This window comes from Symphalangus syndactylus, chromosome 3 (assembly GCF_028878055.3).
Source record: "Symphalangus syndactylus isolate Jambi chromosome 3, NHGRI_mSymSyn1-v2.1_pri, whole genome shotgun sequence".
Lineage (NCBI taxonomy): Eukaryota > Metazoa > Chordata > Mammalia > Primates > Hylobatidae > Symphalangus > Symphalangus syndactylus.
In genome coordinates this window covers 105,852,517-105,868,216 of record NC_072425.2, presented here as the reverse complement: position 1 = coordinate 105,868,216, position 15,700 = coordinate 105,852,517, and the positions used below count along the sequence as shown (strand labels likewise).

Sequence of the window (15,700 nt, the reverse complement as noted above, 5' to 3'; positions counted from 1 at the left end):
TTCTCCCCATCACTTTCGGGTACACCAATCAGACGTAGATTTGGTCTTTTCACATAGTCCCATATTTCTTGGAGGCTTTGTTCGTTTCTTTTTATTATTTTTTCTCTAAACTTCCCTTCTCGCTTCATTTCATTCATTTCATGTTCCATCACTGATACCCTTTCTTCCAGTTGATTGCATTGGCTGCTGAGGCTTCTGCATTCTTCACGTAGTTCTCTAGCCTTGGCTTTCAGCTCCATCAGCTCCTTTAAGCACTTCTCTGTATTGGTTATTCTAGTTATACATTCTTCTAAATTTTTTTCAAAGTTTTTAACTTCTTTGTGTTTGGTTTGAATTTCCTCCTGTAGCTTGGAGTAGTTTGAGCGTCTGAAGCCTTCTTCTCTCAACTCGTCAAAGTCATTCTCCGTCCAGCTTTGTTCCGTTGCTGGTGAGGAACTGCATTGCTTTGGAGGAGGAGAGGTGCTCTGCTTTTTAGAATTTCCAGTTTTTCTGCTCTGTTTTTTCCCCATCTTTGTGGTTTTATCTACTTTTGGTCTTTGATGATGGTGATGTACAGATGGGTTCCTGGTGTGGATGTCCTTTCTGTTTGTTAGTTTTCCTTCTAACAGACAGGACCCTCAGCTGCAGGTCTGTTGGCATTTACTAGAGGTCCACTCCAGACCCTATTTGCCTGGGTATCAGCAGTGGTGGCTGCAGAACAGCGGATTTTCGTGAACCGCAAATGCTGCTGTCTGATTGTCTGATAGTTCCTCTGGAAGTTGTGTCTCAGAGGAGTACCTGGCTGTGTGAGGTGTCAGTCTGCCCCTACTTGGGGGTTCCTCCCAGTTAGGTTGCTCGGGGGTCAGGGGTCAGGGACCCACTTGAGGAGGCAGTCTGCCCATTCTCAGATCTCCAGCTGTGTGCTGGGAGAACCACTACTCTCTTCAAAGCTGTCAGACAGGGACATTTAAGTCTGCAGAGGTTACTGCTGTCTTTTTGTTTGTCTGTGTCCTGCCCCTAGAGGTGGAGCCTACAGAGGCAGGCAGGCCACTTTGAGCTGTGGTGGGCTCCACTGAGTTGGAGCTTCCCGGCTGCTCTGTTTACCTAAGCAAGCCTGGGCAATGGCGGGCACCCCTCCCCCAGCCTCGCTGCCGCTTTGCAGTTTGATCTCAGACTGCTGTGCTAGCAATCGGTGAGACTCTGTGGGCATAGGACCCTTTGAGCCAGGTGTGGGATATAATCTCCTGGTGTGCCATTTTTTAAGCCCATCAGAAAAGCACAGTATTAGGGTGAGAGTGACCTGATGTTCCAGGTGCTGTCTGTCACCCCTTTCTTTGACCAGGAAAGGGAACTCCCTGACCCCTTGCGCTTCCCGAGTGTGGCAATGCCTCACCCTGCTTCAGCTGGCGCACGGTGCGCTGCACCCACTGTCCTGCTACCACTGTCTGGCACTCCCTAGTGAGATGAACGCGGTACCTCAGATGGAAATGCAGAAATCACCCATCTTCTGCGTCGCTCACGCTAGGAGCTGTAGACCGGAGCTGTTCCTATTCGGCCATCTTGGCTCCCTCCCCGTATTTTGTTTTTTTGTGCTGTGGCTTCATGAATGACCTGCCTGTGTATTTACTTTAAGTCTGTTGAGTGACATATATTAGTTTTCAAGATAACATAAAATTATTTTCATTTTATTTGGCCTCACTTTTCTCAACCATAAATTTAGGGCTATATCATATCACCAAAGGTTCTTCTGTCACTAAAATTCTGTATTGTGATTATGGATAAATGAGTCTTTTAGGATTCGGAATCACCTCAGAAGATAATACTGTAGAGAAATCAAGTATATTTAATCATACAATTCGTGTGTAATCCTTTTAGAGAATATTTTGATGATTTTAGATCAATCTAGTTATGCAAAGTTGGACAAACAGAAAGCAGCTGCCCAAAGATGAAAACTCAGCCTAGAATAGCTGGTATTTCTAATCAGGGGTATAAATGAAATATGAGAAATATGAAATTTTCTTTCATAAAAATGAATTCATATTGCTTACTATATATTTGGAACAATTTAGAATAGCAATCTCAAATGTTCTGCTGAAGGGAAATTTAAAAATTAACACAACACATTTTATTAATATATTGTTCATGTAATTGCATATATTAACATGTAATCTAGGTAAGTGTTATTAGAAATCGTGTGATGGAATAAATATTAGGTAACATTTTAGGGCTAGAGGCAATAATGTGTGTTCACTTGGCTGAATAGAATGTGGAGCATGAGTGAGGAAGTTTTTCAAAGAGTAGTTTTTATGAATTTTAAAGTTCTTAAAATGTGCATGTAAGTTTTACTCTATTATGCTTGTTACATAAAGAACATCCTGTTTAATAAATACAAACAAATTCCATAGACAGATGTTCCCTGGTGACAGAAATGAAACACCTACAGAAGTTGCCTGTAGCAGGACTGCATTGACATAATAGTCTGCTTTGAGTGGAGCCTGAAGCAGGAAGATAGCTTAACTGACTGAACCTTGTGGTTTCACTCTTTAGACCTGCTTGGACAAACAAGGAGGTCAGTGTGAAAAGTCTATCTGCAGATTGGTCTCAGAAGAAATTCTCAGAAGTGATTTTTTTTTTTTAAAGCCAAGGAAAATAGAACTCCTGTTTTTGGTGCATATGTCACATCTGAGCCTTTCTGTTTGAAGAGCTTCATTTAATAATTTTTGCCTTTTGGAGTGTAGGCGCTAGACTATATCCTAGACACTGTAGCATTGATAAATGTTAACATACAGAGGCTGCGTATATTCTTTGCACCAAATACTTTGCTTCTTCACACTGTTCTGTCACAAATCTTTTTCATAGGGTGAGGAAGAGTTTTATGGGAGGCCAAGCTACTTTTTAAAAGATGGTATGAAAACATGAATTGAAATGTATTATTATTATTGTTATTATTGTTGTGTAGTAAGTCCTAACTTAATGGAAATTTTTGTGTCCTGGAACTGTAAGCAAGTTTTGAGTCCATTGGAAGTAGACCAGATTTTGATTTAGAAAAAATGTTTGGAAAAACAATTAGAGAAATTGTGATTGAGATAATTGATTCCAGGCAATAGCTTATGATGTTAAAATTCTGTGCAATTAGATAGAATGTATATTAAAATATTACTCAACTGTTTAACCATCAGTGAATGAAGGGAGCCCAGAAGGTCTGTTTAGTCTTAAGTAATTACAGAAGACAACTTGTGTGTTGTAAAGTGATTTTTCCCCTTAATAAGTTTGATAAAGAACTATTAGGGATAGGAGACTTATATCACGCTACTGCTGGAATTATTGTAATTAATTTTTAAATGGGAATTTTATCTAATAAATCCCAGGGAAGAAAATTTTATTTTGAAGCATGTCTTTCCTATGATACTCATTATTGGCTTTTTGGAAAATTATTTTAGACATGTGTTTGATTTCATATTTCTGATGCATATCTTAGTGAATCAAAACTGACATACATTGCCATTTTAGTTGGCATTTACTTTACTAAATGATTGGTACATTTACTAAGTTTACATGTTATTGTTTTAAAGTGACAGCAGGCTTAACTTGAGCATCATGGCTGTTGCAGGTACTAGGGCTCTTGGCCTTTGCAGTGGGATGAATATGGTAATGACAGTGCAAGAGAGATTCCAAAGATAGATATCTCATCGCTAACTCTATTTTAGCCCTTTGAGCTTGTCCTTTGGTTAGAATTTTAAGTTTCTCTAGGGTACTTCTTAGGCTTCTTTTGCTGTGCACCGTGCCATCTCTTAATTAACAGCAGAGTAATATTGGGCAAATGTCTGAGAGCATCAATATCCTCATCTGTGAAATAGTATTAATAACATATATCACAATGTAGCTGGTCAGATCCAAATGAGAAATATTTAGAAAGATTTTTAATAAGTAAACAAGTGTTTAGTAAAATGCTTTTTAAAAACATCATTCAAATGTTATCTTAGTTCACTTTCATTAGCAAGTTGAATCAAACTGACAGTCTCTTTGGCATTTGGTGGTGTTCTAGATAGCTAGTAGTTACTATTCCGTTAAGTTCCTCTGAGACTGTAGAGAGAAACTGTACATTTTGATATGTTTTGTTGAAAAACATTTTTGTAATCTTTTAATTTTTTTTTTAATTTTGCACAGATTGAGATCAGGCAAAGAGACTGACATATACTTTTAGATGTCTGATTTCCTAGAGGCAAATATTTTGGACTGAGTTTTCCTATCCAAGTGTTAGCTCTGAAGTTCTTACCATTATAATGACAACAAAGAAAAAAGAGGTGGTAACCCCAAAAAGAACAGGGAGCAACGTTGCCTACCTACATGCATAAAGCTGCCAGTAATTTGATCGACTCAACCAAAGAGATAAAAAGTTTGAAGTCAGATCCACTAAATCTCTTACTCTTCCTTTAGAAGGCATAAAGTATATTTCACCCACATAGCATTTACCCAAGGGTGATATTCCAAATATTTAACAACCTATGTGGCATAGGCACCAAGGATTCAGGACTGGAACAGCATACTGGGCCTGCCCTTTCCTCCTGGGGTTTCGCTCTTTAGTTGTGGAGTTGTGGGGAATTTAGGGCAGGTGGCTTATTCAGGGATTCTGGGAGAGGAGACTGGGAACCTCGTGTGGGAAAGGGGTAGTTGGGCCCTCTATTAAACAGCAACTGATGGCCAAGTAGGGCAGAAACCCATGTGTGACTATTGAATGTCAACCTTGCGTTTACCTGAATGTGTCTACCCAAAACTGGGTTCATAATACTGGTTTTCAATTTTGTCTTATGGAAACTTATTCTTCCTTTTGTTTACTTGAATCATTTGTAGGGGACAGTTGAAGGAATAACTTAATATAACATTTAATTCCTAACACTGGCAGTTGAATGTATAACTTAGATATAACATTAAATTTCTAACATTTTTAGGAAGGTATACAGAAAGTGTTACCTCTGGCTGGGCGCGGTGGCTCACACTTGTAATCCCAGCACTTTGGGAGGCCGAGGCGGGTGGATCACGAGGTCAGGAGATCGAGACCATGGTGAAACCCCGTCTCTACTAAAAATACAAAAAATTAGCCGGGTGTGGTGGCGGGCACCTGTAGTCCCAGCTACTCGGAGAGGCTGAGGCAGGAGAATGGCGTGAACCCGGGAGGTGGAGCTTGCAGTGAGCCTAGATTGCACCACTGCACTCCAGCCTGGGCAACAGAGCGAGACTCCATCTCAAAAAAAAAAAAAAAAAAAAAAAAAAGAAAGTGTTACCTCTAATAAGTAAAAATATAAGTTCTGGGAAAATTACTTAAAGAAACCCTATTTGGAATCCTTTCATAAAGTGATAATTTTAATTTATCTTGGGCATAATATTGGATCTTTAATAAAATCTTTGCTGTAAAGTCAGTGTTATAGAAACTGGCTAGGCACAGTGGCTAATGCCTGTAATCCGCGTACTTTGGGAGTTTCAGGTGGGTGGGATCACCTTAGGTCAGGAGTTCAAGACCAGCCTGGCCAACATGGTGAAATGCCGTTTCTACTAAAAATATCAAAATTAACTAGGCCTGGTGGCGTACACCTGTAATCCCAGGTACTCGGGAGGCTGAGGCAGGCGAATCACTTGAACCTGGGAGGCGGAGGCTTCAGGGAGCTAAGATTGCATCACTGCACTCCAGCCTGAGCAACAGAGCGAGATTTGGTGATTCAGTTACAGAAAAAAAAAAAAAAGAAAAGAAAAGACAATATAGAGCCTTAAATAGTGTATAGTTTTTGAAGGACTAATTCATATGTAATTATGGAAATGGGAAGGTAACCTTAAATTATTTCAGCCTGACTGGTCCAACTCATCTGTAGTCAGTCAGTCACTCAGCTAGTAAATGCCTGAGGCAAAACCTTGGATTTCTGTTTCCTATTATTTCTACTGTACCCTATCTGTATTCAGAAGTGATGGTCTATTTTATAATCTGTCTGCTTCAAATCACTTTGGTAACCATTATGATATATAGCCTTTGAGATATGTAGCATGGATTTTATTGTTTCTGTTTGAAATTTGGGGAAACTGAGTCCCAGAATTTCCTTGTTTTAGATCTTATTTCACTCGTCATGCTGGTGGATGTCAAAGATGCAGTTTATCACCATTCCTGTGTAGCTAGCCAAACGTATCCATCCGTGCTTCTCTTGGTTGCATAAAATTATGGTGAGAGTTAATAGATTGTGCAGGTTCATGGACGATTTCTCAAAATGCATTTTATGAAAACATGTCACAGAGAGAGAAAACTTGATACTTGTGTTTTTACTAAGGCATAATCTTTTTTTTTAAATTGAATGAGAAGCTGAGATCTAGAGGAGCAAGCTCACTGTTCAGGAAGATTTACTCATCAAACTAAGGGTAGGAATAGTAAAACTAATTGAATCCTTTCCCCCAAATCTACCCTTATCTAAAGCTTATTTCTTCAGCTTTAGCTGGTCAATTTCTAGACCAATGCCCCCACTTCCCTGTAACCTTCTCTGGAGAAAGCAATATATCTTATTATATTCTACCCACAATGGTGAGTCTGACTCTAGAACAACAAAATGGGGAAAATCTGAATCTAGAAGTTCCATTTTTCAGGAGAATCTTTATTTTGGGCTATATAGCCTGTGTTGTCTGGAAAATTGCCACTGAGTTCTTTTAGTACAATTAAGACAGTCTGCTTTATTACAAAATATATACAAAAGTGTGTAAAACAGTCTTATATTGTATATAATTATGCGTAATTATAAAATAAACACCTATATAAACCACCTCCTACATTAAGAAGTAGAATATTGTCTTCACCTCAGAAGTCTCTAATTCTTGGAGATAACCACTGTTCCTGATTTAACAGTAGTCATTCTGTTACCTTTAAAATAATATTATTTAATGCATTCCTAAATAGTAGTAGTATACCTTACTCTTTAATTTTTAATTTTTTTTTTTTTTATTTTGAGATGGAGTCTTGCTCAGTCGCCTGGGCTGGAGTGTAGTGGCGTAATCTTGGCTCACTGCAAACTTTGCCTCCTGGATTCACGCCATTCTCCTGCCTCAGCCTCCCAAGTAGGTGGAACTACAGGCGCCTGCCACCATGCCTGGCTAATTATTTATTTATTTATTTATTTATTTCAGTAGAGACGGGTTTTCACTGTGTTAGCCAGGATGGTCTCGATCTCCTGACCTCGTGATCCACCCTCCTCGGCCTCCCAAAGTGCTGGGATTACAGGCGTGAGCCACTGCACCCGGCCTAATTTTTTATTTTTAAGTATGTGTTCAAGTCCTTTGTCTATTTTTCATTCTAGTGGGCTATCTTTTCTTATCAGTTTGTACAATTTCTATATGTAGTTTGACTGGAAACTTAGTTGCTTCTATGGGTCACAGTGTCCTGTCTCATTCTGCACCATGTCTTAACTCTTCATTATGTTTTCTGTTGAGCAAAAGTTTTTTTTTTCAATTTAGCCAAATTTATCAGTTATTTCCTTGATGGTTAGTGCTTTTTGTGTGTCGTTTTAGAAATCTTTCCCACCTCAAGGTCATGAAGATTTTTCTCCTGTATCCTAAAAGCTTTATATTTTGCTTGTGTTCACATTGTCCTGAAAACTTACCTGAAGTTGATTTTTGTGTGTGTCAGAGAAGGATCCAATTCCATTTTTTTTTCCATATGGACATCTAGTGGTCTCAACATTGTCATTGAAAAGTCTGTCCTTTTTCTACTTCTAGGAAGTGTGCCAGTTTTGTCTTAAATCAGTGATTCATATATGTATGGGTCTGTTTCTAGGTTTTTCTGGTCTGTCCCATTTGTCTTTTGTTTTTGTGATGCTATATACCAATGCTGCACTATCTTAATTGCTATTTATTTATAACAAATCTTCATATCTCATGAAGTTCTTACACATTCTTCTTCAAAATTGCCTTGTTTTTTATTCTTGGCCTTTTGCGTTTGCATATAAATTTGAGAATCAGTCAATTTCCACGGAAACTTTTTTTGTGAATTTAGACTGGGATAACATTGAGTCCATAGTAATTTGGAGAAAACTGTCATCTTTATGTTTACTCTTCAATCCATATAAATAGTATATATTTTCATTTATCCAGGTCTTTTTAAATGTCTCAGTAACATTTTATGAAGTTATGTTTAGAGGTTTTTGTATGTGCTTTGCTAGATATAGTCCCATTTAGCAAGATTTCTGGTATACAAGATTAAAATAAAAATTAGTTATATCTATATAATATCAATAAACATAATAACATTTTTAAAATACAGCATTAATTTTAAAAATATTCTAAGCAATACCATAGCATTTATTCTAAATATATTTAAAATTAAGGTGTAAATTTCTCACACATCTTATTTTGTCCTTTGTTTCTTTTTTGAGACTACAACCTCTGTCTCTCAAGTTCAGGTGATTCTCCTGCCTCAGCCTCCCGAGTAGCTGGAATTACAGCCAGCTAATTTTCGCATTTTTATTAGACACAGGGTTTCACCATGTTGGTCTGGCTGGTCTCGAGCTCCTGACTTCAACTGGTCTGCCAGCCTCAGCCTCCCAAAGTGCTGGGATTACAGGCATGAGCCACCACACCCAGCCGTATTTTGTCCTTTGAACTCTAAAAGTTTATGGTATTTGAGTCTACAAATACAGTAGTGCCCCATTTACCAATTATTTGTACATTTGTATCAATTATTCAGAATTATGGAATATTCTAGTTTGAGAAGTAAGAGATACTTGATTTTATAGTGTTAATAGCAAGAAAAAATACTTTATTTTCTTGCCTATATTTTTGTTTAATCTTTTTAACAACCTTAAGAGTAGAGCATTATGATTTCTGTTCTATAGCAGATGAGACCTAAATGCAGGGATGTTAATTAATTTGCACAATATCACAAGGCTAGAAAGTTGTGAGTACCATGATCTGAACCAGGCTGTGTTTAACACCAATGTCCATGATGTTTTCACTATAATATTTTGCCACATATCAATAACTTCTGAGCTCAGTGCAGTATTTCAGCGTGGGGATGGTAATTGATTATGATAATGAGAAATCTGAAGCATCAAAAGACTAATTAATGTTCACTTTATTCTGTTTTATTAGGCGTAAAAGAGGGTACTACATTTTTCAGATTTCTATTCAAAACATTAGAATCCAAGTTTAAGCCTGCTGAGCTTCAATTAATGATTCAAATTAATTAAAAATATTTTTCCTATAGTAAAGAGAACATACAATGCATGAATATAGTACTCATTAATGCTATGTATTTGTTAAAATAGAAAAACGTTTTATATTTAAATACTCCACATTTTACATAGAGCTCAATTTTTTAGCATAGGAAAAAATGTGAAATTTTAGCTTATATTTATATATCTTTTCTCCTTCTGTCAGTGACTGCCACCTTGCCAAATCTGTGGGAGTTTTATGATCTGTTATCCTCTGAGATCTGTGGATTCATTTAACATTTTGCTGTGATTTTATTGGTTTTGGAATCAAGAACCAAAATCTGAATATAGTTCACTATTCATATAACAAGATTTAAGGATGTTTAGTTTTTAAAAGTTCTTTTGGTCCATATTAGATTTATTTCTATTTGACTAATAAGTAGATGGAGGAAAAAAATCAACTGCATATGGTTTCTGGAGGTATGTTTTAATAACAAAATCAAGTCTGGTCAATGAAAGCTTTCAGAAAGTGGTTTTATAAAAAAACCTTGCATTCTTTTTAGATCAAGAGCAGTTTTCCCCAAAACCTTAATGTCAGTCATACGATTTTCTTATTATTATTTTCTGTTCTCCATTTTTGCTTATTTGTTGAAAACATTTTTAGCTATGTGGAGACTTGCCTGAATGCTGTCTCCGATTTAGGTAGAGGCCAATAAGATGATAGCTGGAAAAGCTTCGATTGTCTATCATGAAGACCAGGATGGAATAAAAAATAAGTAATGCAGTTGTGATATTCTGCAATATACTTCAGCTCTCTTAATAAGATCATGCTGTAAGCAGTGTCTTTTAACTGAAGCTTGCAACCCATTGGTGGGTCATGAAGTAGATTTTAAAACATTGCAATTAGCATTTTATTTAATGAATAGACATAGAATAGCATGGAAATTTAAGAGTGACTATAAACTTAAGAGAATTATAAATAGGACAAGTAAAATAGAAAAATTAATGTATCACACATAAAAAGTGGATTTTCATGAAACTTTAGTATTAGTTCCACAGACACACAGATATATCAAATAGTGTGTGAGTCAGGATTTAGTCCAGGAAACAAAAATTACATTTATTTAAAACAGGAAGATATTTAATACAAGAGAATTTGATGCTTATAGAATAGTTAGAAGATCTGAGTTCTAGGCTGTTCTTGCTGGAATGACTTTAGGGAGTACAGAAATGATCCACCCAAGAGCCAATTATAGCTAATATGGTTGCTGCAACTGTGAATTATGAATATACTCTTCTTGCTGCAATCCAGTAATCAGGAAGCCAGAGTTACACTGCTAATGCCATAGTCACAATTGCCTCTTGATACCCAGAAAATTGGAAAGTGCCACAAAAAGCACTGCTAGTACCTTGCATTTCTTTGTCTTTGTTTGCAGTTAAAACAGTTGAAAGGATGTGGGAAAATGGCTTCTGCTTTGCTTCTGTGTTCATTATCTTAGATGAATTGCTTCTAATTTGCAGAAGCGAATTCTCATCCAGAATTTGAACTGCAAGAGAAATGTTTTATTATTGACCTCTCCAGTGATCTAGACTGAGGGTAGGAGGACAGATAAGAGAATCCATACACACTATCCAACTCAGTTCATCAATTTGATTTCTCACCACTCACACTCACTCTTCCATTCATGCTTAAGTTTCCAAATGGCAACACTAGTGGTGAAAACATGCTGCTGTCATTCGTACACAGGAAAAGTAGTTCACTTCTCCTCCAAAGGGGGTGAGAGCAAAGTCACTGTATCCAGTGGAGGGACTTTTCTATCCTGTAGAGATACATACTGAAGTATTCGCATGTTGTCTGGGATTTGCTTTAAAGTACTCTGGAAAAAAAAGAGGGGGAGGGAGAGATGAGACTTCATGGCAGAAATGTTGATAATTATTGAGAATCGATTATGAGCATATAGTGGTCCATTATTTTTCTCTGTTTTTGTATATGTTTGAAAATTTCCATTATTAGTAATGGAAATTTTATATATAAATGTATCTGCTTTTCTTTAACTGAAAAAAATTGAGATAACTATACAAAGAATATTGATTCTCCTTGTTTTCTGAAATTTTTAAATTAGTGATTACATTCATAAATATAAAGCATTGTCACTCTTGGCCTGTTATTTTAAAATGAAAATGTCACCTGGAGTTATGATAATAATTATTAGGACCACATGTGTTATGACCAAAAGTGATTTCATATCTATTTTAATGAATTAGGATTAGAGGAGTTAAATAATCAACTTAGTACATCTGAAGGGTTCATGGCTGAATCTTCTTACTGTAAGTACCAGGTTTGCACTATTGTAATATCCTTAAGTTGCTCTCTATCATTAGCACCTTTGAATATGCTCTATTCATACATTTTCTTTCCTTAGCCCTTGTTGAGAATACAAATCTGAAAGAATGCCGTGTGTGTGTGTGTGTGCGCACGCGCGTGCGTGCACACATGCACTTTAACACTGGATTAATATAAAAATTAGATATTGAGTCTCCCAGTTTCAGCTCTGACATTTTAAGATCAAGGAAGTTGTTAATCTTGGCTTGGCTAGGTGTAGTGGCTTACACCTATAATCCCAACACTTTGGGAGGCCAAGGCAGGAGGATTGTTTGAACCCAGGAGTTTGAGACCAGCCTGGGCAATATAGGGAAACCTTGTTCTACAAAAAAATTAAAAAAAAAAAAAAAAAGCTAAGTGTGGTGGCATGTGCCTATAGTTCCAGCTACCCAGAAGGCTGAGGTAGGAAGGTTGCTTGAGCCCAGGAGTTTGAGGCTGTAGTGAGCTGTAATTGTGTCATTGCACTCCAGCCTGGGTGACAAAACAAGACCATGTCTTAAAAAAAAAAAAAAAAAAGATGTTATTATTCACATTGTTAGAACAAGAAAAAACTGGACAAACTGAAAAACCAGTGACTTTTCTTGGACCATCAGAGAATTGAGGTTACAGAGCAAACCCCCTCCCTGAAATCTGGAGACAGGTGCATCCAGAGAGTCTCAGCCAAGATCTGTTTACCTGGAGAAGAGGCTGCTAGAGTCATAAACTGGTAGGAACACTTTAAATGGCAATTTTGATAAATTGCTGAAGGCTAAGTATTCAGCAGGGCATGACTTAGAAACTCCTACCTACCTCCCCACCAGTGTTCATGGGCTTTACCTATAAGGAACCCCACCAGTTTCTCACAGATGATCTGAGAATGATTCCCTCATGGCCCTGGTGGGAGAAGTGGACAAGTAATCATCCTAAAATGTACCCAGAGCCTTTTTTTATAAAATGTCCGCACTCCAGGGTGAAAGACTGTATCAGAGCCTTGTGCTGGAGCCATGGGTGTAGGACATTACTGCCTGGGCCCTGTAGCCTTCTTGCTTCTCTGAAGGAATTGGAAAAAACAATTCATGAAAAAACTTGTAAAGGTCACAGGCTAGAGACAAAGGCTCACTAAAAGACGTTCTGTAATCTCTGATTAAACAGAGGTTTAGTTTAATCAGAGATTATTGAATGCTACTCCTTGCCCCCATTTCACTATCACACTGGCACATCTCCAGTTTAATAACAGCAGATGACAGCTGAAAGAACTTCAAGACACAAATTCCCTCTGAGGAAGAGTACTTAAAGAAACCCATAGTTAAAAAGGAAGATGAAAACAAGGGCACTGGAGGAATTTTATACCTCTAGCACCCTACAGCAAACATTAGACAGCCCAACACATAGCCAGCAGAACATACCAAAAGCCCATGTACCTCATTCCTATTTCCCATTACAACATGTCCACTTTCAACAAAAACATACAAGGCATGCCAAAGGCAAGAAAAAACAGTCTGAAGAGACAAAGCCATCATCAGAGCCCTAATCACAGATGACACAGAGGTTGGAATTATAAGACAGGCAGTTTAAAATAACTGATTAATATATTAAGGGCTCTAATTTAAGAAGTAGACAACATGCAAGCACAGATGGGCTATGTAAGAATGGAGTTGAAAACTCGAATAAAAAATTAAAAGGAGGCCAGGCACAGTGGTCATGCCTGTAACCCAGCACTTTGGGAGGCTGAGGCAGGCAGATCACTTGAGGTCAGGAGTTCGAGACTAGGCTGGCCAACATGGTGAAACCCCGTCTCTACTTTTTAGTTGGGTGTGGTGGTGTGTGCCTATAATCCCAGCTACTCTGGAGGCTGAGGCAGGAGAATTGCTTGAATCTGGGAGGCAGAGGTTGCAGTGAGCCAAGATCATGCCACTGTACTCCAGCCTGGGCGACAGAGGGAGACTACATCTGAAAAAAAAAAAGTATTAAAAGGAAATGCTAGAAATCAAAGACACTGTAACAGAAATGAAGAATGCCTTCAGTGTATCAGTAGATTTGATAAGGATGAGGAAAGAATAAGTAAGTTTGAAAATAGGTCAATAGAAGCTTCCCAAATTGAAATGTAAGGGAAAAAAGGAATGAAGGAAAAAAAATCAGAATAGAGCATCTAAGAACTGTGGATCAATTTTTAAAGGTGTGACATACCCATAATTGGAATAACAGGAGAAGAAAGAGATAAAGGAGAAAAATATTTGAAGTGATAATGGCTAACAACTTTCTAAAATTAATGACAGATAGAAACCCACAAACACAGGAAGCTCAGAGAATACCAGGTAGCATAAATATCAAAACAAACAAAAACCAAATACCAACAGCCCACACCTGGGCACATCATATTCAAACTGCCAAAAATCAAAGATGGAGAAGATCTTGAAATAAGAGAGACAGTGGAAAATACATCTATCCTATAGAGGAACGAGGATCAGAAAGGTGGATTTTGAAGCAAGGTTGCATATATTTTATGACATGTAATTATACCTTCAATTTCACATGGATGTTTAAAACACCTCCCATATGGCATGTTTTATGAAAGATAATACAGGATAAATAAGACCTAATAACTTCTCTCTCTCCCCCAGTCAAATAACTAAAATCTAGTAGAAGAAAGTAAAAAAAAGTGTATAAGTAAAAATACAACACAGATTTTAAAGTATCCTAGGGAGGTACCAAAAAAAAGTGCTATAAGGGATTCAGAGGAGGAAAAGATAGCATGGCTGAGTCAGTAATGGCTCCATGCATGATGATGTTAACGAGTTATTTTACTTATAAGCAGCCAGCATCCTTTGAGACCAGCCTGGGCAATATAGGGAAACCTTGTTTCTACAAAAAACAAAATTAAAAATAATACAGGATATTATTTTAACAATAATAATACAGGACATACTCCTGTTGCCCACAGGAGGTGACTCAGAATTTGACCTTTGTTATTTTCCTGTCATTTCTTGAAATTTGTATCTTCTCCCTTAGGTTATTTTGCTTTCTGTTTTACTGAGAAAATAGTGATCATAGAGAACTTAGGCCATCTTTATCTCCATCCTTTCCCTTGTGCCACATCTGGGTTTCACTAGGCACTTTTCATTCTCTGAAGAAATTGTTTAATCTACTCTCGAATTTTACAGTTACTGGCTTGTCTTGCATGATTATTTTGATGATCTGTTTAATTTTTTTTCCCAATACTGCCCTCCCAGCATAATATGCATTCTCCATGAGAGATTAATCCTCTCTCTCCCTGCTGAAAATCCTCTACAGTTCTCACATTGGCCTCCAGAATAAAATCTACCTCTTTAGCCTGTCTTTCAAGGGCCTTCTTATTCTGCCCCAAACTATAGTTTGTGATTTCTGAGAGGAGATACCCCATGAAATATTTTCCAAATTTATTTGACAGAAATATCCACTTAGTATCTCCTGGGTCTCTAATGTTTTGCAGAGTACAGTTTGGGAAATGCTGCGATTGAAGGAAGAACATGAACGTTTGGGAAAGGGAACAGGAGGGAAATGCATGACTAAGGTCATCTTAGTTATAATGAGCATGGAGAATAGGCCAGCTGCATATGAGGTTATGACATACATTAGTAGATGAATCTCAAAATGCTGATTTCTTCTCCAAGGTTTTCAGAATGATCCCCTGCATCTGTTTATAATCTGCAAAGACTGTCATGCAGAAAAATAGGAGGAAAAACCTTTCCGCTCTTAATCTCAGGAGAAAAAAAGATTTTAATCATGTTTCTGGAAACTTGCATTGGTAGAATTTAAAGTCTTCCAGAGAGCTCAGTTTTATTTCATTTGTTGTTATATTTCATCTTGACAATGTAAGTGTAGGATTGTTTGACAAATTTAAGAAGAATGTGTTTTCATTTCTTATGAATTTTTGTGCAGCTTTTCTATAGCCTCCCTAAATATTATTTATATTTATCCAATTGTCACTCTAAAATATGAATGTATACATGTTAATGTTCCTATTGCAAAGGCTGTGCTTCATTCTGTTTCCTTTTATTTGTAGTTTCTCATAACTAGAAATCTCATGCTTTTCTGAAATAGGAATAATTGAATATTTATTGACATGTCCTTAAGGAGTACTATATCACTTTGAAGTGACTTATGGCACATCAAAAATATTAATTATACATTATTACTATATATT

General features: G+C 37.2%; 1 protein-coding gene and 1 long non-coding RNA gene across 6 annotated transcripts in view; one reads left to right on the top strand and one right to left on the bottom strand.

Moving 5' to 3' along the window:
- Positions 1 to 15,700, top strand: part of PPP1R9A (protein phosphatase 1 regulatory subunit 9A) — a 425,821-nt gene that overhangs the window by 152,573 nt on the left and 257,548 nt on the right. The window lies entirely within an intron of this gene.
- Positions 9,624 to 15,700, bottom strand: part of LOC129479481 (uncharacterized) — a 180,028-nt gene continuing 173,951 nt past the window's right edge. The window contains exon 4 of the long non-coding RNA XR_008656694.2: positions 9,624 to 10,702. This is a non-coding gene — a long non-coding RNA (uncharacterized lncRNA). The remainder of the gene's footprint in view (positions 10,703 to 15,700) is intronic.